Source organism: Parasteatoda tepidariorum, chromosome 7, assembly GCF_982258835.1.
Source record: "Parasteatoda tepidariorum strain Cologne lab strain chromosome 7, Ptep-v5.0, whole genome shotgun sequence".
NCBI lineage: Eukaryota > Metazoa > Arthropoda > Arachnida > Araneae > Theridiidae > Parasteatoda > Parasteatoda tepidariorum.
Window position 1 is genome coordinate 41,900,951 of NC_141761.1, and position 23,038 is coordinate 41,923,988.

The 23,038-nt window shown below is 28.8% G+C and overlaps 1 long non-coding RNA gene across 1 annotated transcript in view; it reads left to right on the top strand.

Moving 5' to 3' along the window:
* The first annotated feature begins 5,050 nt into the window (after nt 1-5,050).
* LOC147807040 (uncharacterized) overlaps nt 5,051-23,038 on the top strand; it is a 36,586-nt gene continuing 18,598 nt past the window's right edge. Inside the window, exon 1 of the long non-coding RNA XR_015435480.1 lies at nt 5,051-6,085. This is a non-coding gene — a long non-coding RNA (uncharacterized LOC147807040). The remainder of the gene's footprint in view (nt 6,086-23,038) is intronic.

Below are 23,038 nucleotides of genomic sequence, written 5' to 3' on the forward strand. Positions count from 1 at the left end.
ATATGATTTTAATGATTCTCTCACTAAATTAAATGCACTTCTTGATATTCTAATTAAGTATAATTTGACTCTTTCACCTGACAAGTGTACTTTCCATCAGAAGGAAATTAATTACTTAGGTTTCTTCATTTCGGAAAATAAAATCATGCCTGTCGAGGCAAACATTAGTAAAATAACGAGATTTAAACCACCTCAAAATTCTAAACAAACAAAACGTTTCTTAGGTGTTTGCTCATTCTATAGACATCTTATTCCGAAGTATGCTGAACTTACTTATCCTTTAAATCAAGCATCTATTAAACATTCTAAATTTAGATGGACACCTGATTGTCAACACGCTTTTGAAATTCTTCAAAAAATTTTCTTTTCAACTCCTTTCGTCAAATTACCTGATTGGAATAAACCGTTTACCCTTAACACTGATGCATCCCGTTCTGCTATTGCTGCTGTTCTTCTACAAGAACATAACAACTGTCTTCACCCAGTTAGTTACTATAGTAAAACCCTTTCTAGGACAGAGCAAAACTACCCGGCTCTAAAACTTGAACTTTTTGCTATTTTTAAGGCTATTACTGCCTTCAAAACATTTCTGTATAATAGGCATTTCACTTTACTTACTGATGCTAAATCACTACTGCATTATAAAAAGATTCAATCTCCTGCAGATCTTATAACCAGATGGTTACTGCAAATCAGTGAGTACGACTTCACCATTAAGCATGTTCCAGGAATTAAAAATGTTCTACCTGATTATCTTTCTCGAATTACTGACATTGATTATATCAAAACTGATGTTCCCAACCAGCAGACTGATAGACAATTAATTCTGCCTTTTGTTGAAACTGTCAATTCCACTTCATTAATTGATCCAGCTAACGAAATTTCTATTCAAACTATTATTCATGAGCAAACAACTGATTCAAATACTGCGGAAATAATCAAATCTCTTAAGGAGAATTCCCTATTAGACTTACATAAACTTAAGTCATTTTTCATTGATCCTAAAACTCAACTCCTTATGTTCTATTCTGATAAGAAATTAGAACCAAAAATTGTTCTTCCCCAGTCTCTAAAACTGAAGGCTTTATATATCGCTCATTTCTCTCATTTTGGTTTCGAGAAAACTTATAAATTTCTTACTGATAAGTATTTTTGGAAAAACATTTATTCCGACTGCAGAAACTATGTTATGTCATGCGACATTTGCATTCGAAATAAACATCACACCCCAAAACCTTCTCCTTTCTTAAATCAATGGATTCCAACATCCCCAGGTCAGTTTATTTCTCTTGATATCTTAGGTCCTGTTCAGGGTGGTTATGTATTAACTATTCTCGATCATTTCTCTAAATACCTTGTTCTCTACTCCTTAAATAACTTAACTGCAAATCATATAATGAAGCACTTCATTAATTACATCATCAATCATGGCAGGCCAGCCTTTACTTTAACTGATCAAGGTACTCAATTCACTGCTGAAATATTTCATGCAATTAACTCATGTCTAGGAATAAAATTAGTCCATACAACACAAGCACATCCGGCTGGAAATGCTCAATCAGAACGAATTAATACCTCTATCAAAGCTACAATTAATACACTGAAAGAAAGAAACATAACATTTGATCTAGCTGTATCAATACACCAACACATGTATAATTCCTCTGTTCACTCCTCAACTGGATTCAGTCCTAATAATTTACATTTTGGTAGAAACTTGTCATCAATTTTTGACACATTTCAACCTGACAACCAAGCACAAATGCTTGATACTGCTAATTATCTTGATCAACTTCTACAGCAGTTAAAAACAACTTTCGAAATTGCTTATGATAATCTCCTCACTTCACAAGACCAACAAAATAACAGACAACTATCGAAATCGAATCTTCGAAACATTCAAATTAATGACATTGTCTATCTGAAAGATTCGTGTACTTTCAAACCTAAATTTATTGGTCCTTACACTATTGTAAAGAAAATTAACTCTCATATTTTTGAAATTCAATTACTTGATAATCCTCATTCACAAAAAAAATGTGTACATATTGATAGACTTCGAACTGCACCTCCTAGACACAATCATTTAATTCAGGCCCCTTCACAAAACAAAATTACTACTCCCAGTCATCAATATAATCTTCGTAAGAGACCTACTATCGTTACCGCTGTGTAACTTCTTGATTTTTTTCAATTCTTATCTCGCAACGTTCTTACGAAATTAATTGTCTTTGTGTTACGTTGTAAATTCTTACCTTATGTGTTGAATTTAGTTCCAAATCTCTTTCACGTACCCTGAGAAGACGTTCTCAGTTTAAATTTTTTTTTAGATTTGTTTTTTTCTCTCACGTGGTTCATTATTTTTGCCTCAGTTTTTCCGAGACCAGTTGTCCTTCTACCTTCTAATGTAATTGTATTTCTCCCTAACTCAATTGTAATTAAAAAAAAAAAAAAAAAAAAAAAAAAAAAAAAAAAAAAAAATTAGGAGTAGTATTAACACAAATTCCAATAAAATTAGTTACACAGTTCATTTTATACATACTTAATTAAAAAAAAAAAAAAAAAAAAAAAAAAAAAAAAAAAAAAAAAACAGATACCTAGGTTATGTTAAACTTTTTCTTTGTAGGATATTAAGCATTTTCTTCTTTCTTGTTTTTTGCCAAACAAGTGATTCCCATAATTTCACCAGACAAATTTGTCATTTTTGCTCAATGTATAAAACTATTGTTCTCTGTTATGATTCATGGACAGCTCTGTTTGCAAATACTGAGTAAATAATGTTTGTAAGGATTAAATTTTTGTAAAAAAAAAAAAAAAAAAAAAAAAAAAAAAAAAAAAAAAAAATCATAATTAGTGGGAGAGGCAAATAATTTTTTTCGTGTGATTTATTTCACACAAATTCTTGATTCATGCAAAATTGATTTTATCAATTTTTTTTCTCAATTTTCCCATTCGCCACAACAAAAAAAAATCCAGTACTGGTTTGTCGCGTGTGAGACAATTGATTTTTTCTTTTAATGTTACTTCGGTGTACATATTATTTTTTTTGTTGTATTTATCATGTGTATATTTCGTATACTCATTTTATACCAATATTTTTTTGTATCTCAAACGTATAACCCTGTTGAGATTTATACCGATTTATACACTCAAGCATTGCACTCCATCATAAATTCATTCAAGTGTGGATGGATTGAAAATATTTCACACTATTTTATTTTCTCTGTCATCAGCGTTGTGCTCATAAAAGACATTAATTATCCCTTGATGAGTTTAACACACATGAGTAATTTACAGTGTGTTTAGAGTGGATGATGAATCCATATTTGTGTGTGTATTTAATAACACCCATCAACAATTTTTCTACATGTTGCAACTTTCATACTCACTAACTAAACACGCTAGCACTTTAATAACCACTATAAATGTACTAAGGAATCTGCCTCAACGCATCAATTCAGTTGTATACAGAGAGAGAGCTATTGATTTTAATGAGAAAGCGTCGTGCCCATTCAATGTTATTGCAGCTTCTGCCATGAACTATTTTCGATGAGTGTGCATAACTTAAAATATCACACAACCATTTCACATACATAACATGTCTGCGTCTTGAATCAAGTGAGATTTGTTGTTCATGCCTCCTTCCTTGTTTTCTTCCGACACTTCCCATGGCTTCTTCCGGGACGATGCGGTCTGCCGTATGGTATTAGGAACATATTCGGAATGTTCTGAAATACCTGTCCTCCGAATGATGATCTCCACTTCGTCAAGAGGTTCTACAAATTTCCCAGCAGTGTGAATACAGAACGTATGAGTTGGTTCTTCAGAACAATAGTGATCTGGTGTACTGTGGTAATAAAGTGGCTGGCAATAGTGGTTACGTTTGCTTCGATACAGTGAGATTATCGCTGATATGGTTCAGTCTCCTTCAAATAGACTATTAGTGAGCATGATACTGAAATTTCGTTAACGTTATTTTTGTAACGTTATTGGTTGATCATACTTAAAGAAATGAAGATATGACTGAGAACTTTGAACTTTTTGACACATGGATTTAGAATTGTTGCTTTAGTATAACATTTTACATATCTGATGTCATGTGAAGCCTGTTTACATGAGTTGTTTTCTTTTATGAGTGCAATTCTTGAGAGTACGCGCCTCACAATCATCGTGTCTATTCCATTTGCTTTATTTGATTTTGGCCATTCTACCCTACTAATTTTTTGTTTGGCTCAAAATTTATTTTTTTATTCATTTTGTTGGTAAATACCAGCAGCTGTTTAATTTCTTATTGAGGATTATTCGATCAAATATTTTGTTCTAGCACACTGTGTGAACAAAAATCTATCTAGTTTTATTTATTTTGATAATTATCTCTTCAAAAAAAAAAAAAAATAAATAAATAAATAAATATTTTTTTTGCATCGTCACTTTTTTTTATTACTTATCAAGTGTATAAGTTAACATAAATTTTTTTAAATGTTTTAATGCACTGTGGGTATACAGTCTCAGCAACATGATAATTTATCCACTTCTTCATTTGAATTTTACAATTTTTTTTCATTTGCCTTTAGAGCAAAATGTGTGTTTTATATATATATTCTAATTTTTTTGATGTATGTGGCTTGTTATCTGTGCTTTCTATTTTTGTCCACTCTGCTCACCCACTCATTGCCTAGGCAGTGACAACAACAATCTGATTTGTATCACTAACATGTGCAATATAGCACTCAATCATCTCATCTTCCAATTTTTTTTTCACATTTGCAACAACATGAACTTTCTTTTCAAGGAACTTTAACATAAAAGAAGACAATGTATTAAAACTTTAAACCTGTATACACCAATAATTACTGAGGGAACGTACCTCAATTTGTAAATCATTTTGTCTTCCAGTTACTCTTAAGTTGATACATGTAATAATTGAAATGAAAAATTTTATTCCCGTTAGGAATATAATTTTTCTGGGAGAAGGTGGAGAATTGTGATAATGTTAATTATCACAAGTTTATTTTAATATTTGCTTTAACTTTGTTTTTTCTTAATTTGCTTTAATTTTGTTTTCTTAATTTGCTTTACTTTTATTATCTTAACTCTTAATTTATTATTTACGAGTTATTGCTCTTAACTTCATTTAACGTTCAGCTTATATTTAAATCATTTATCAATTTATAATGCACAGGTTTATTTACTGCATATATTTTTAATTATTAACTTTTATAGATTTATTGTGTTTTATATTTTAATTATGCAATTGTAATTTATCTATAATTGTCTATTACTGTTTTTTTTACTTTTTTTCAGTCATGCACTGCCTTAAGAATTTTTCCCCAGTCTTTTCCTTTACCAAGGGTAACTTGATACAATCTCCGCAATCTCTTCGGATGGGACCTCAGCTGACACCTGCGTGGGAGGATTTTGGACCCTTTTTTAGTTGCAGCTGCATCCGATGGTCAACCGTGTGTATTAGATAGTTTTATAGGTTTTTTTATGTCTTGTCCCCTTCACCGCGTGACTTTTTCCTTTTTCTCACACAGCTGTGTACTTTTAATTGCGAACCGGACGGTAATCGTCTTTCTTAACCTTTAGCCTTTTTGACCTCGCTCCCCCGTTCACACGAGGGTGTCGCGACCCCCTTCGACCACGTGTTGTCCTTTACTTGCTCCTTCTATCGGCCAATGGTTTCTTGAGGGGTTGAATTTTGAACAACCCTTAAATTTCTTCATTGGTCTACTTTTAAGTTGTCCTACCCCTCGTTTCCCTCATTGGCTTTTCAAGGGTGACCCCCGAGCTTACATAAGGTGATGCATGACGGAAAAAAAGGATTCTGGCTCTTATCTCAATATGTGATTGGATTTTTTGGATGACAAGATTTTGATCTGGTGATGTAAAAAGATGTTGGAAATACTTTGCGAAAAATATGGTTTTTCTATTGTGATTGTGAGTTTACGAAGGCTATGTTATAGTGTTTGTGTCGATGTATAACAACGATTCAAAATAATAAATTGATTTGTTTATACGAGTAACCTGCGTCATGTGTCTTCATATTATCACCTTACAATTTAGTTATCAACGCCATGTTGGGGTGAGTAGTCATTGTTTTTTTTAGTTAGCACAGATGATTATCAATCTCACAAGAATGCGTTTTCCTTTAAATATTTCCGTATGCAATTCTCCTTATCATTTATATTAATAGTTTTTGTTTATCTACTTATTTTTCTAAATTTTTGGCCCAATGGACCTATTGGGTTATTTCGGTGTTCAACAATGCTGAACCACCACTATTCGGCCTTTTATTTAACGCGATTTAATGTATAATTTTTTTACCTTGCCATATTCATTTAAGTATTATTTTATTTTAATTTGCTATGCATTCTTGTGGGTTTGCCTTGCCACATACACATTTTTTTTATTGTATTTATTAGATCATGTACTTGAGCTGTGAATCAATTGTCTCTAATTAGTGTTTTAGGCATTATTTTTTCATTAGGTCATTTAGCATTAACCTTATTTTTAATCTTAACTTTGATTAATTGTTTTAATTTCATAAGTTGATTATTTTCAATTTTTAATTCCTTTATGACTTTAACTAACTTATATAAATTATTAAACTTTAAGATTTATATATATATTAAGAACGATTAATGCATTTATTAGTAGTACAAAAAGTATTTGCTGTTACAAAGAACAATATATAAAAATGTGGAAAACAAATAGAAATAGAATCTTAATAATAAACTAAAGAAGAAACTTGATTGGATATTAAGTGTTTTCGAAATCGTTCAAAGCAAAAAAACCAAAATTTTAAAGCAAATCAGACGGTAACGAACTACAAATTTATGTTAATATCCTCATAAAATATTCCTAAATTTTATACCAAACTGAGTGTGCACTTTAGTTAAGAAGGCTAAACGTCGTACTATTAACTAACCGATTGTACGCACAAAAAAAAAATTTCTCACATTTATAATGGTCATCAGAATTATTTTAAGACTTTCATGTTTAAAATCCAAAAAGAAAGGCTAATATCTTTCCAAATTGCTCAACGTGTGATATTGTAAGTAAATTAATTTATTTCTGATATAAAATAAACCAACTAGTAGCACATATAAAAGATACTAAGGTTAGAAAAATTGCGTTTCTTTTTCTTTACGACATATTAAAACGATCTGTTCACGATTTAATATTATTTCAAATTTATTGTTTTATTCTTCTCATGGAAATGATTTTCGTAGCAATATATAAATATTTTGATTTTTTGTTAAAATATTAATCCTTTTTGTCCGGCATTTTTCCCGCTAAATCTCTAATCTTATTTTCTATTCAAGTTTTTCGATTTCCTAAAGAAATGAAATAAATTCGTAAAGTAAGAAAAAAGTTATCCAGAATATTTCAGTTCAGAAGGATTATTTTAAGCTTTTCATGCGAGAACTATTTAATTTTCTTGTCCCTATTTTAATTTTAAAACGCACCTCACTTCATTTTCGAATTTTTTTTTAATACTTTTTTTTTAACTTTTCCGTTAAAGAACTCGGAGTAGTTACCTTTTCTTCTAAAGTAATATTTCTTTGCGAAAAATGTCATTAGAGAAATACGAGAAGAAGAAAAATCTATTTTTATTCTATTCTTTTTTAGCGTTTCTTAAATCACGCCACGGGTTTCAGGAAATAGAAAAAAATGTGGAAACAAAATGTTTCAACTTCATAGATATGTATGAAGTCTTATTCTCATATGTATAGAAACCTTCGTTTTCGTGATTTTCTTCACACTAAATAATATGAAACGATTAAAGTCACATGTTTCTTTTCGAAAATTTCGTACGGGAACATTTTATATGACTTTTTCATTTCAAGAGTAATTCTTTTACTCAACGTTTTTTTTTCTCTCTTTTTTGCATAAAAATGTTCAACTTCTTTCATGCGTTTTAATTACTTTTTTAACGAAAAAACGTAGTTAAGAGTAACATCTAGCAATCGAAAAAAGCTAAATAAATCTGCTTCAGATATTTGCACCGTGTAATTTGTCATGCTTTCTTTTTTTCTGAATTAAAAAAAAGTTATTCAAATTTTACTGTTTATGCTGCGTCATGATCTTTTTTTTTACTTACAATATCTCCAATTACTTTTTATTAATTCACATTTTTATAGCTTTCTTTAAAGGATAATGCTGTGCGGATCAGTTTAAATTTCATGATGGTTCCTAAACATATCATAAACCCATATTGATCTGTATTAAAAAACTAGATGAAAAAAATTTAAAGCTAGTGAGTATTACGTTTATAAAGTACTTTTTGTTTCTCCATCAGACCGAATCATTGGTAATTTTAAAATTATTGAAATTTGATTAAAACTCCTGCATCAAAAAATTTAGCAATTGAAAAATCTTTTTTTTAATTTTTATTTTGGCCAAGAAATGGAAATTGCCCAAGCCTCGAAAGAATACCTTTTTTCTGCAGGAACACAGGGTAAAATGAGAAGATTCCATAGACATAATAAAACAGTCCCCAAGGGTTGAGAAGGGCATAAATGAATTTATGAATGAAACGTATGATATGTATGAATGCCATGTATGAAGGAAAATGCAGCATTTAGGAACACAGTAGCAGAGGATCTACTACTACAATACATATATATATACATATATATATATATATATATATATATATATATATATATATATATATATATATATATATATATATATATATATATATATATATATATATATATATATATATATATATATATATATATATATATATATATAGATAGATAGATAGATAGATAGATAGATAGATAGATAGATACCCTGTAAATATTACTTTTTATTATTTAAAATGAAAATCTTTATTTTTCTTATTTAATTTATGTAATATAAAATTATTTTAATAGATTAAACAAAATTCAAAATACTATATGTATAGATTTTTTATAAACTTTTTTTCGTATTCTGAGTCATGTTTTATCATTTTTTTTCCAAATATTATTATTCTTGAAGTGTTTTTTTTTTCCATAGATGGCAACACCAGAATATACATTACAACATTTTTATGAATTATTTTATGCAATGCCCAGCTAATTAGCAGCTAATTCTTAATTATTTTTTATTCTCAGCTATTTTGTGATCTGTTAGATAAGTCAATTTTTAAGCATATGTTTTATTTTATTTCATTTTGGAAAATTTGCTTTCAATTTTTCTTTTTTCATCTGAAACTCCTTTACAATTACGTCATTATTTTACTTTGTTTGAGGCATGGATTCATTATAAGGATTAGTTGCTATCTCGGGATACTAACTCTTTATTTCAAAATGCATCTGTCGTAAATGAATGGATCCTTAAGAGAACCTCTACGAGTGAAAGGGTGACTAGTTAATCTTTTTTTTTTTTTAATATAATGGGAATATTAATATGCAAAGCTTTTTTCCTTAACGATGGAATAAAGGCATGCAAAAACCTTCACAAAAATATCCCTTTTTTTATCTTTTATTTACAGATCCTGTAAGCTTTGTTTTTCCCGTCTTTTCATTCGAGATCTGTCCAAACTCTCAAATGCAACTTTTTGTTTTTGTTGGGAACTTAATGATCAGGTCAACTTTTAAAGTGTTAAGGAGAGCATATAAAAGTCTACGCAAATGAACTTTGTTGCAGTGATGATCTTAAAAACTTAAATAAGACTTAAACAGTTCAATCTATCCTTTGCTTGAGAACGCTTTCTATTCTTTATTTGCAAATAACATCCTAGATTTTAGAATGGATTTCTTTCTAGAATAGATTTTGGCTCTAAAGGGAAAGTCAATCTCATTATAAAAAGGTTATTTATACAAACTCTATGCGAATCTTATAGCGCGTAAACTAGCACAGTTAAATTTGACATTGTTTCAGGCTTGCGTGGTTTATTTACTTTGGTGGTTTACATTATCATGGTTTATTGCGCCAATCATAAATACATCAGAAGGCGATCACAATCAGATTATATACAAATGCATATTTTCTACACACGACCTAACCAAAGATAAGCTCTTAGTTCATTTTTTCAGGACTATCAGGCAAGAGACCATAGAAGCTATAAAAGAGCTAGAGACCACAGCAGGAAAGACAGTAATTTGACCCTTGCCAGATAATGAGAAAAGTGACAGAACTGCTAATCTTCTCTCCTAACTTTTACAGCAAAACAAACGAGTGGTTATGCTACTAGAGCTCTAGTATTTTCTACGCGTCACATTTCTTATCAAGCTATGAAAAGCTTATTATTAGTTTTAAAAAAATATGAAAAAACCTTGGTGTGAACTTAGTTTCTTTAATTTTTCAAAATTGAAAGAAACTTGCCTTTTCGACAGCGGATGAAAGAAACATACCTAAATAATTCAATACTATTTCAGTTATATTTCTTATCAATTTTTATAATTGTTGTTGTAAGGTTATCAAATTATGTCTTAGTTTTATCATTATAAAAGAGCAATAAATTATCATTAATAAAAGTCTATTTTTTTTTTCATTTTATTCCTGTTTGTGCTGAATATTCTGTAAGTAAAGCAAGTAATTCCGTTTTTATATTTGAAGCTGATGTTATTTATTGAATTTTTGTAACTATTATATAATGAACCCTCTCAATGGGAACAGAAAAAAAAAATCTTTACATTCATTTATATTCACACTTCCATTCATGATGAGGTAAAGTCGATATATATCCTTGTAAGCCATCAACTTCCATTATCTCGATTGATTCTTGTAACATCTTTTATTTTTCTTGTTAGCCCCTTATGTACCTTTAATCTTAACTGTAATACTTTTTTGCATGTTATTCGTTGCAATCAACTGAGGCAGCAAGCAAACCTTAGAAAAAAAATATTGATCTGTTCCGATCTGTGATGGACGAACACATCCAATGAAGGGAAAAAACCATTTCACTTCACTTTACTTTCGACAAAATATCAAGAAGCTTTAAATTTTTTACGACCCACTCTAACTTTTTTTCATCAAGTTGAGTTGTTCACATTCATCGATATATGTATATTTCATCGTTTTCTGTGGTCGTACAAAGGTATTGACTAACGTTGTTCCTCTATCGAAATTCTATTACAAATTTCGAAGAGCTGTAGAGATTAAGCGTACTCTCAGCAGCTGTCTCACTTCTCATGGTCCCGCAACTTGTTTATGATGAATTTCTACAATCATGGAGAGCGCCACAACTTCCTAATAGAAACAATCTGTGAAGCGCCATCTACCGGATTCCAAGTCGTACTATTTGTTTCCCGTGTCAGCCAGGGGCATCGTTTGTAATGACTTCGCTCATTTCTTTTTCTTCTCTTTAACGATGAGGCCATATAACGGCAGCACTGAATCTTAGTAGCTTTTTTTCTTGTTTTTTTCGTATCTCGGGATATTTTTGGTCCTTTTCATCTGTAGTATTTATTATAAATGAACCTCAAAAGAAAACTAACCTCATGTGTACATAAAAGAAAAAAAAATCACATAAATAAATATGAGAGAAGGGAAATATAGTAGAAAAATTTGAACAGGAAGAAATTATTACTGTAATGAATTATTGTGTAATTATATTTGGATAAGCTTACTGCACGCGAATTTCAAGCACGCACATCTGATATGCACTGAAACTTACTTCCAAAAGAAATGGTTCAGTTCAATGCTGCTTTCTCAGAAAAAATATTAAAGTTCCAATTTCTATAAGAAACCATAAATCATTTATAATACAAATATATATAGATATATGCATAGATATATATTTAGTTTGGAAACAATAATTCAGTTTTTACAAAATTTTTGAATTTGGAAATCAACGAGAAATAATTGATTTAAAAAGAAATTCAATATAATCAATCATGTTTTAATTAAAAAGAAATATTATAGTAGATAATTTCATCATACAATAAGCACGGTAACATTATATTTTTTATCGCTTAAAAATGCTCAAATAGAAAAAAAATTATAAAAAGAAACTTGATATATTTATTTATTATTTTTTTAATTCTGTTTCATCACTTATGTTTTATTCGACAGTTCGCTTAAAGGATTTTATAATTAACCAAATCCAATCATTTTCAAATAGTAAATTAAAAAAAATTTCACTTGATCGAATGAATGAGAAAACAGGAGACAAATTGAAGGAGAGAATTCAAAATTGCAAGTAATTGTATTACTGCATATAAGTATAATATATTATGTACTAACTGAAAACCTGTTTCCCGTACAAGGTGAAATAAAGTAAATAATCCATATATCAGTACTAAAAGACAACGAAATCATGCACTAAACTGAAAAACATCTGCCAAAACACAAATATTAAAGTCAGAACAATTCCAAATATTATTTTGTGCCCTTACCGGTGATTTTTACTACATTAAATAAAACACGTTTTTAGTTGTTAATCCCATCAAAAAAGAATTCTGTATTCAGTACCATTTGACAAGATAATATGTTGCTTGTGGCCATCTCATGTCAGTCCGAACTTAGCACCATCAAGGAGTTTTCTCCAGTATTTATCCTCTTAATAGAGACAGAAAAATAAAACTCTTTTTACATTATCTGTTATGCAAACTGTACAGTTTTGGTCCAGTTTTAGTAGGCGATTCACAGATTTCGAAAGCAGTTTTTCCTGGCATATACCTATATCCAAAGCAAAATTATTAAATTTTTTGACTTCATATTTGACGAGAATTCTAAAATTATACATAAAGGACGGTTTATACAAAACACCTTGCAAATCAAGAAACTATCAGTTTATTTCACTATTTGTAGAATAATGAAAACGTTTGTGTGGAAATCGGTTGATGACGTAGAAGTAGCAATATTTTCGCAACCTTTGATTTCCACGGGGTTGCATTTTTTTCCTTTTATTTCGCCATGCAACCCGCTCTTTATCCCTTCATGATTTCATTTTAAGTTTTCTGCGATGTTTAAGTATTTATTCAGATCTGGGTTAAAAGATGCCGTTAGTTATCTACATTACTGTGAAATATACAAGCATGATTGACAGCATTTTCCGTGATCTCTTAAAAGCTCAAAACTGTCTTGCAGGAAGCACTTCGCGAGTGATAATTAACCTACATGTCTGACAATATTTCCGACACTAATAGCAATTCTGACTCTGATTTCAAGCATATTAAAGATAGTTACAACAAAACAGATGAAAACTTCTCGAATTCCTCTGGGGAAATTGTTATATCATTACATTCATTTTCTCTAAAAAATTTTAGATAGTGGTACAAAATTGATATATATATATATTCATTTTCTTAGCAATTTTGTTTCTATATAGTTATTTTTCATAAATTTCCCGAAAACCTTTTTAATGCCCTTTTTTATGAGCCGCTGTGGATCAGTAGGTAGAGTGTTTACCTCATAATGCAGCGATCCTGATTCGAATCCAAGCGCTGGCTGGTTGATATGAATTCGGCTCGCACTGACCACAAGGCTGACACAAATTATTCTCAGTGTTACACCGATCATGGGTTTGAATCCCCTAGCGGTCGTTCTAACCGTGAGAGGTTTGCGTAATTTTTTCCTTTCCATGCAACGCAAATGCAGTTTAGTTCCTTCAAAGAGTGTTCTACGAAGACTAGTTTGCCCTAATGCTTGCTCTTCTGGACTGGGTTCAAAATTACATGGCTGCGAATTGAATTTTGATAGTCGTAAACTCAGAATTGGGTCGGCTATTCAACGCCAGTAATAAAATAAATGATATTCTTTTACGAAATATTTTTATGTGTTTTGATTGTAAAATGTATGTAAATATATATTTGAATTGTGTAATTAAAAAATACGCAACTTTTGAACCAATTTCAATTAAAAAAAAATAGCATAGCGAAAGGATTAATATTATTTAATGAAAATCATAATTATTGATTTTTATCAGTTTTGTATTGAAAAGGGTTTCTCCGAGGTTCTCCGTTATTCTAGATACCAGAGAGAACATTAATTATACCAAAGAGAATATTAAATCTTTTTACAACATACCAGTTGTGAATTTAAGAACTTAAATTCACATTAATAAAGTTAGGTAAATAAAATAAACGTAATATCTTTATTCTCAAAATTTTTAAAAAAATTATTGTTAATATTCATGAAATTGGGTAGTTAAAAGCATTAATTGCCTTTAAATATATTAAAAATATTCAATTTCCTAGACAGAAATAAAAAATAATTTCGATTCGAAAACTTAATTATTTAATACAAAAATGCATTAAGAAAACTAACTTGAAAACCAATAAGATTTTCCTGTATTCTGAAATTCAAAATTTAATTTTAACAGTTTCCTAATTAGCTTCATAATTGCAAATTATTTTTTTTTAAATTTTTCAGTTCCCAAAATGTGTATAAATGCTTATTCAAAGTGTTTATAACTTTTGTTAAGTCTCGTAATTGGTTTTTGGTTATCAAATGATGGAATGAAGAAACTTTTCTGAACAATTTGTTGATGTTGATAATCTTTGTTTATCTAGAAGATGTAGTAAAATTTGTTAGCATTTATTAAAGATTTAAATTACGCGAGATAAATTGTTTTGCTTAAATATATTCCCCAACTGCTTATTCGTTTTTTTTTTGTGCTTAATTTAAATAATTAATGTTTGCTTATTTTAAAGTTTGACAAAGTTTAATTAAAAACGCTGTATATTCCATTCGCAAGCGATGGCTTTTACACACAGTGTTTTGAGATCGTTGAGAACTTTTTTAAACACATATTAAATTATTTATTATTTGATTTCATATCACTTGCCAAAAAGAGTTTTGGAAAAATCCTTTATTTAAAAATTATGAATTATTATTATTTAAAACTGAGGCTGGTAGTGTCAAAAAGCTAAGATCGAGTTTGGTGTAGTGAGGTAGAATTTTCAAAATATCATTCATTTCTCTCTCTTTTTGTTTGATATGACTTGTATATGAACGATAGGGCATCATTCTTTAAAACAATGTGCTTATCAATTAGGTTTTACAATTACTGCTCCATATATCAACCAAAATGCAATAATCTGGAAGTCAAATTAGCGTTATTTTTTCGGAAAATCCAAATCTGCAATGAAAAATGAAAACTCCGCTCTTAGATTTTGACCTACTCCTTTTCCCTCCTTGTCCTTTTGCCTCCTACTCGCAGGAGTGATGGTGGTATTTCAAGTTGAATATCATTGAATAAACTATTTTAAATAATTTTTATGAATATTTTTAGGTTTTTGATCAGATGCTTATTTCTAGAGTTATTGGACCGTTTTTATGTTTTTCAGATGTCCTGTGTATCATTAATTTAAGTGGTTACGGAGATATAAACTGCAAAATAGTTCTTAATTATCCTTTTCTTATTTAATTAAAATAATTCATTTATTTTCAACTTTAAGTACATGAAAAAAATAACAAATATTATTAAAATTTTTATCAAAAGATGTTTAAAATTTAGTTGTTAAGAAGTGATTTTCAGAGAATCTTAAGAATAAAGTATTTTCATAGTTGAAATGATTTCGGGAGAATATATGCACCGATTGTATTAAAATTTTGTACACTTCCTTTAGAAAAAATTGACTTGCAATATAAAAAAGTTTATTATTATTTTTTTTTTGAAACTTAAAAGCAATTAATTGGGAAAAAAAATGACTTTCCTGACTGTGCTATATGAAAAAGAATCGATGAAACATACTATATTGTTTTACATACTAGCTCTGCATACTATGCTGGTATGCATACTAGCATACTTCTAATAACAAAAAGTTGCTCGGAAAGAAAATATCTTGATTCTAATTCAAGTTCGTTTAACCCCTTAACGATTTTATTATCTTCAAGAAAACTGTCATAAAAGTGCCTGCTTTTTCAATTCAAGAAAATTGCATAAAAAAGGTGCATGTACAATATATGTATCTTCAGACTCTTTTTAGCTTACAATTTAAAAGTCCTAATATACTCCATATGTTCTTGTAACTTGATCTGGCCCCATAATGTACAGGATATTAATTTTTTTTTGATCACAAAACACAGACCACGTATATTCACAAAGAGCATATGTAACTGAGCTAAGAGTACAAAATTCATATCACGGATACATATATTTGAATAGTTTTGACATCTCGTTTAAAATAAACTATTTCCAGTTACATTAAAAAAATGCTGGTGCAGCCCTCTAGCGTGTAAAATAAGAAATGAAAAACATTCCAGGCACAAGAGATGGATATATTTTAACCTTTTTGGTGCATTGTGTTTGAACGCTCTAGTCCGGTAATATCACGAGCACGGGAAATAGGAGACAAAAGCTCACCCCGTTATTTTGACGGATGCGAGAGGGAAAGGGTTAGAATCTAGTAAATTTTATTGGGAAAATCTACGAAGTTTTAAAAATATCAGTACGTTATCGTAAGAGAAATCATGTCCACTAGTTTTGGAAATAGAGATTCAGTAAACTCAATTATTCTATTTTCATTTCCGGTGCGTTGAGCCAAATGGGAAAAGTTTCTAGTGACTCTATGCCATAGAATTTTACTCCAATTGACTTAAAACTTATATTATCAATGTGCATTTAGTATTATTAGATATATTATTGAAAAAATTAGATTTTTTTGTATTTCAAACCCCAATTGACCTACTTAACGTTAGCAATAAATTAATTTAAAATATTACGGTATTTGTTCTGAAAGACTAAAAATTCTAGACAGATTATTTACGGAGGGAAAATTCAATTAAAATTACCGTACTGTATAGTAATGACATTTATGATAAAACAACAATAATTCTGGTTAATAAAAATAAAATATACGGTATTTAAATTACTAAGTGGTGATAAAAGTTTTCGAATTTTTTGGTGTTCTTATTGAGCCAGAAACACGATAAACTTTATCATATTCTGGTAGTTTTAACCATATTTCTTTCTCTCAGTGTTACTTGGGAATGAATACTGATTTTTATTATATTAGTGATTGTCATCCTTACATGTATTTTTAATCATAAAATTTTTTAAGACACTGTTAAATGAACCATGTTAATACATAATACATTTAAAGTATCAAAAATATTATTCGATAAACTTTCAGTATCTGCTTAATAATATAAATTCACTTAAAAGTACAAAAATATGATTTGAAGCTTATACAAAATGCTCACTTTTTAATCTATAACGTACAAAATGACCATTTATTGTAGATTTATAAATTTATACTGGCATTCATTTTGAAAAACTATTAATAGCAATACAATAAATTTTATTATTTAAATAAATGGAAATGAATCCATAAATCATAACAAGAGTCTTCAAGTATGCTGCATTTCCCAACAAATCACTCATCAGAAGAATTATACTCTGGGTGTGGCAATAAATCCTGGACGAACCTTTTTTTAGTGTAACTACATTAAAAATAAATAAATTAACAAAATATAACAAATAATAAATTTAAAAAAAATTTTTACTAATAAATTTAGTTGGTTCTGAAGTGACTTTTACAGTTATGCTGAGCTCGAAATTTCCATCTCATTCCTGTTGCTCTAAGGAATCCATACGAACACGACGGTTGCCTGCAGAGCAAACGAACAATTTCTCTGCACATGACCCTGGTTTCCTAACCACTACCGTTTTACTTGCTTAAACAACTCTAAAATAGCAGATCTTCTGTAAAAACATTGTAAAAAAAATCGTAAGCTAAGACATATATAATAAAACTAGTGGGCCGCTCCCCCTGCTCGCTAACGCTCGCCAACCCCCGAAAATTGCTACGCAATCTTATATGGTTCAAGCTCGCTTCGCTTGCTACTAACTTATGTGCATTGCAAATGCACAAAATTCTAAGAATTCGAAACAATCATACAAATCCATATAAGAACTTTTTTTTGAAAAAACAATTACATCTTTTTAATAAATACTAAGTCATTAAAATAAATTTGAATTCAAATAAATACTCATTGACTGAGACTCATTTTTCAATGAATAACTAATAACAATAATAAAACAAATAAATTCGTGATATAAATCAAAAATCGTCAAATAAATTCGTAATATATAAATTCGTGAAAAAAGCGCTTTCGACAAAATACTAAAATAGAGATCTATCGACAAAGACTACTCACTTCTGCCTAGCTTAATAGTATGAGATTGCCGCAGTTGAATTGTTATTTCAGTTTCCGTTTTTAAAAGCGCTATATGTTGAGCCACCTCAGGTGGATTTGGCATGTGACAGTTTTAGAGGCAATCATTGGTCGATTTTCTAGCGTTGCCATTCAGGGAGTTGTAATGAGGCTTTTTCTTGTCGCCGTGTAAGAGAAATATATATATAGATATTCTACTAAAAAATGAGCCCACAAATTAAAGATAGATTAGTTTACTTCTACGATGCAATTACTTTGTTCGAAATTCTTCCAGACCTGTATTTCTAATTCATAATGCAGAAAAAATAAAATTTATACCGATTTGGTTATTGAAAACTTTTTCCCGACACAAAAGCCGCTGTAATTTCAACTCGCTCTTAACATCTCGAAAATGCAATCCTTTCCGAAAATCATTACATTAAATTAGATCTTCTTATCGAAGCTGTTGTAAACAAACTTTTTATGTAAAATTTGAAAACTAAATTTTAAAATATTTTGGGACATTTTCCTGAACTTTTTTTTTTCAAAGTAAATAAATTCTAAAAATGTGATTGAACTGCATAGAAAGGTTTTAAGAATAAGAGTGTGTTTTTTAGAGAAAAAGAATATTTGCTGTAAACAACTTTTTGGTCCGTTTATTCGCTGGAGGAACATACCAAGAAGAAAGACATCATCAACAATGAAAACATTTCATCGCAGTCTCTGGAGGATTTAGAAACTTACGGGAGCAAAATTGCAAACAATTCTTTTGGCATTTTAGCATGTTAAAAAGAAGAAGAAAAAAAAGAATAAAGAATACTTCCATTAATATAAGCAGAACGAACTGAATAGAATAAATTTCAAAACGCTGAGAAATAATAACATAGGTTTATTATGATGAAGATGAAAATGCAAAAATAAATTTTCAAAAGAAAGAGGGGGGTGGGGAGCTGAAGACATGAATTTAGTAAGATTGAATGTTGATAGGCAGAATGTTTTGTATACAATATCGTAGAGGGGTGAGATGCAGATGTATTATGGCACGAGGAGTGTTGTCGCATGTTTTAATAGAATAACATCTGTTTCGAACAAGGGGAGGGATGGAACTGCACTTGAATTAAAAAAAAGAAATGAAAATGCTTGAGATTGTGCTCAACTATTAGAAAGATATTTTTGTAAAATAAAATAAAAAATGCATAGTTTTTTTTCCATTTTAATTCAGTCTCGTTTTCGCTTAAGAATGTAAGGTACGTCAAAGAGAAAACAAAAGAAGAAGACTGCGAAACGTAGAATTTTCTTTTATTTTGCTGACTTCTCTGCTAAGGTGAACATGTAGTAAAAAATTGGAGTGGATTATTAAAAAAATAAAAGCGATTCGAGTATTTTCCTTATTTATGTTTTAACAACTGTCTGATATGTTTTTCGGATACAATTAAAATGTCAAGTTCAGTTTTGTGTTAGGAGAAATGGAAAAGTAAACGGATAGTTTACTTTTTAAAGTAAGTTGTTATAGTTTCAAATCAGAAAATCTTCAAGAGAGATTTAATAATGAAATATACTTTTAACTAATATTAAAAACATTTTAATAGGTTTCGTAGCTTTTGTTGAAGAATCGCAATTGAAATCCATAGTAAAAAAAATACTGAATAGACTTAATCTACTTAATTCAATTATAAATCAGAAGGAACGAAATAAAATAATAAAAGTTATATGAAACACGAGCACATGTTAGTTGGAATGGAAATTTAGAGCAGATAAGATCAAATTTATTTAATTAAACAAATTTAATTTCAAATTTAAACTTCATGATAGTCGATTTGCAAAGCATTAAGTTGATATCATTTACCTATAACTTGATTAAAAATTTCATTCGTTTCAAAAATAAATAAACAGGAAGTAACAATAATTAATTGCTGTTGTTTTTTTTATTCTGATTTTCACCTTTTTTCTCTCTCTCGGCCATTGTGTTTTTTCTAGCTTTGACTCTCTCCTTCATTTTTCCATTTTTTGTTATCAACTTTACGTTTCATATATTTCAAATCACTTTTGCTTCTTCTCTTTCACGTCCGGCCAATCTTGAAAACGGATGACTGTTTTCGAGCGCTTGAAACACGTCAGCTGTTATTTCCTATTTATATATATTTTTGAAGTGATTGAGGATTTTAATAAAGTAATATCTTACCACTTAAGTTTCTTGGGATTATTTATTTAGTCATTTACTAGTATTTAAGTAATTTTAAATTTATTTACTTTTTTTATTTATACCGAAAAGTAGTTGGAAAATATTAAGAAGGATAACCTATATTATAGGACAGTTTATGCAGTATCTATCAAAATATGTAAATAAAATTTCAAATTAAAATTAAAAATTTAATTTTTAATATTTTTATCTTTAAAAGAAAATGTTTATTAAATCCATTTTAACGATAAGGGATAATATATTAATCTAAAGCAAAATCCAAATAGAGATTTATTTTCATAATAATAAAAATTTAGACCTAATTACATACAAGATTAAACTTCTTCTTAGGGAAAAATTAAATACTTTCTAACAATTTTCGTGAAGGAAACAAAATTTCACATTTGGAGGTGAAGCATATTTTTGTACATAAATTAATCACTTTAATCAACTAACAATTGCTCACCCTTAAGCAATTTATCATCATGCTGTTGATTTTTTAAGAAAGAATTAAATTTACTTCATCTATCTTTCCCCGTCTTCTCGAAAACTGGAGATTCTTTCTTTTTTTCCAATTTAGCGAAAGAAATAAAATATAATTCATAAACTCGAGGTAAGTTTACTTGTATACTTGTGGATTATTAATAGCGCATTATAAATGATAAATTGAATATTATTTGAGAAAATACATTTTTAATTTAAAATAATAATGATAGCTGCAAAATTGCTATACTCGAGGAAAATGAATAGATGAAAAATTATATTTGTGCTTATATGAGCGTATGATAACATTGTAGTATTTGTATTTAGGGTTAGACTTTGAAAAATATTATTTAATTTTTTAATAGGGGGACAATGATTCCTTATTTTATTTATGCTTAAAACGTATAGCAAAATAAAACATTTAAGCAATTTCTTTTTGTAATCTTTTAAATTGTAAAGTCTTAAAAGCTCTTTATCTAAAACGAACTTATGATTTTAAAAATATATGAGTCCTATTTAAGACATAAATGTTAACGAAGACGAAATGATTATAATGCAGAATCAATTGTGAAAATGCGCAATAAATGTAATTATAACTCTACGATGCACTTTTTTATTAAATTATTTATTTTAAGAACTATTTATTGCAAAAATGTCCTCGTTTATTAAAAAATACCAGGATACTTCCCTTGCATCCTCCGTAATTGCTTCTCATTATTAATGTTTTTCTTAAACGTCAATACTTTCCACAAAAATACAGGATATTTTGTTTTCGATTTAACAATTATTGTAGCTATATGTGAGGGCATTTTTTTATATATGTTAAGCATAACAAAATAGTCGATTACCTAGATTTGAAAATAATCATCTGTAGATGAAAAAAAAAACTTGCCTAAGGAATATAGATTTTGAAACTCAATAAGGAGTAATCTTAGTAATTTTAATCGGAGTAGTAATTTTATTCGTTGAAAAGACTTATAACAATTCCAATAGGTGAACTGTTTTTATCCTTCTTTGTTATTATTTTTCCTTTCTAAAATGTGCTCTATTAACGTTAAGATTTATATCTGGCAACATCTAATCTCTCTCTCTCTCTCTCTCTCTTTGCTAGTTTTAATTGACATCTAGTCTAGCGCGAAATTATAAAATAAAGATCTCTTCATAGAAATATAATTTCCTTGTAGCAATGGAAAAATAGTCAGTTATTAAAGCTGAAAAAAACTTTAAAAAATCGGAAAAAACATTGAAATTTACTACAACTGTAGAGCAAATTAGAACTTTGAAACAAAATTCAAGTTAAGTTCTCAAGTAAAAAGGATTCTTTCAGTAAGTGAAATTTTAATTCGTAGTTACATTTGATCAGGCTACAGAGCTATCAAAGTTGGTATTCTCCTCTACAAATATATGTATTTCACAACAACAAAATCAAACGTATTAAAAAAAAAGATTAAGAAATATACATAAAAAAACTCTAAATCTAACACATAAAGTTAGTAGCGAATTCAAATATCTTTACACTTACCGGCATTTTGGAAAAATAATTTAAAATGTCCTCGTAACAAGTTTGCTCTATATTACAAATATGAAAATAAAAGCGTAAATAGAGGATACTATCCTCTATTTACGCTTTTATTTTCATATTATATATATATAAATATAAGGATAGGGGATATATATATAAGAAAAAATAAATATATATTAAGAAAAATATTAATAAATCTTATTATTTACTGCACGCAACCTGCAAGTGCATAAAACCCCTTTAAAGAAATCAAAAATGCAAAGAAAACGAAAAAAATGCAATTTTAATGAAAAGAAGAAAAAATATTTATAAATAAATAATTTTCAAGAAAAAAAATGTTAGAAATTTAAAAAAAAATAAAAAGCCCGAAAGCAAAATAAGGAAAAATATAATCTCTTCATCTGCTCGCACTATCATATCCGCAAAAAAATGCGCTTTCTAATATTGTATTAATGTAGGCAAAAAAAATATACCACTACAATAGTTTAAGTGGCGCAAAAAAAATTAAAACGAAAGTAAAACATATTAAGTAAAAAATAAAAAATGAAATATATCGAGCGAGAAATAGAAAATAAAAGTTCATGAAAATTCAGAATAAAACACAAAATGTAACTTATAGCGAATGCAAATCTTTGCATTTACCGGAATTTTACAAAAATGATTTAAAATATATTTGTAACAAGTTTTCCATACTATAAAATTTGTAAATAAAAGCGCAAAAACAGGATAGTGGTATAAGGATAAAGAATATATATTCAATTTTAAATTTCATTTATTTGGATTTTAACTAAGTACTTGTCACTAAA